Source organism: Ceratina calcarata, unplaced genomic scaffold (assembly GCF_001652005.2).
Source record: "Ceratina calcarata isolate Rehan_Ccalc_2016 unplaced genomic scaffold, ASM165200v1 scaffold297.2, whole genome shotgun sequence".
In the NCBI taxonomy this organism is placed as follows: domain Eukaryota; kingdom Metazoa; phylum Arthropoda; class Insecta; order Hymenoptera; family Apidae; genus Ceratina; species Ceratina calcarata.
In genome coordinates, this window is record NW_017152138.1 from 2,469,462 (window position 1) to 2,470,921 (window position 1,460).

Here is a 1,460-nt window from a genome sequence, read left to right on the forward strand (position 1 = left end):
GTTTCGACGCTGGAATGATCGGATTTTGTCAACATCAATAAAATGCCAAATAATCATACGTAACTCGTTAAATATCGAAATTAGAAGGAAAATAACTTTTATTTGAAGCATTTGTCGAAATTTTGAAGAAAAAAATTTTTCGTCAGCGTCAATACTTAATTGGACATTTCCTTCTATACTTTTTAGCCCGTAGCTATTTATTATTAGCATTATTCTTCCGACGTCTGATTTCTTTTTAATTATAGGGAAATGCGTTTTTCTAAGGTACATAAACTTTTGGGATTGACTGTATAGCCAATACATCCTTAATCGCGCCGCACAGTCGCGTAGCATCAACTAATTTGCAATCAACGTGCGCCCTTCGTGCCGAGATACGTGTTACCTGAATGAAATTTATTCGCTGATCGAGCCCGCGGCCCGGGAGGGTGGACCGACCGGGTCGCCTACTCTTTCGTCTCGCTGTGCAAACCTTCTCTTATTGGTATAGAGAGTACAGAACAGAGAGTGACCTTCGTCTGAATTACTTTGTCGCGCGCGAGGAGATGAAGCGAGAGAATTTCGAACGCGAGGGTGGTTCGAGTAACGGTGTGCGGACCTTTTACTTTCGGCCCCGGTCTACCGACCGGTCTCCGATGATGGGAACCAGTGCGCGGTTCTCCGTGCATAAATTATCACGGGGTTGCTTTCGCTTTTCGCCTTTCGCCATTCGCGCTCGACCAGCTCCTGGCTTTTTCGAGATAGATAACGAAAATGCTTTCGTCGTGGAAAGAATTTGATTGACGAGGTGGCGGCGTGTAGAACTTCTGGAAGGTCTTGATGGGAACTTTTTTCTCTAGATGAAATTTATCATCTCGCCAAGCGGAGCTTATGAATCTCCCTCAGATTATTTTATAGAGAGCTAAAGCCAGGAAGACTGATGGCATCGTGAAAATGGTTAGCAACGATAAATAATATGTATACAAATTTGATTCAGTCTGGAAAGGAATTGCGAGATGAAAAATATTCATCTACTTTTTTCTCATTGTAACGCGAAGGGTCTACCGAGAGACAAAAAGTTTAGAGGGAAAAAGAAGAACGGGAATTAGAATGGAAAAAGTGTTGGCGGGGATTATTCTTTATTTCTCCACCTGATCAATTCGCTGTTGTAGACGGCGATGGCGAGCATTTTAATCCGACCGGCTATTTGTCCAACGAGAAAAACGCGAAGGGAGAATCGGATGGACTTTTAAAAGAGTATGTGCAGAAGATTTACATACAGAGATATCGGGATTTACGGATTATTCAAGGGAAGAGCACAGGAAAAGATTTTATGATCGTTCCCCTTATGTTGCAATCATCATGCTCACTAATTCGTCTCTCCGTGTTGCCGTTCCATCTCGTCTCGTTTCGTCGCGTCGCGTCGTCGTCTCGTCGCCTCTAATTCGCCTTCTCAGACATCCATTATCCATGGACTCCCCGGT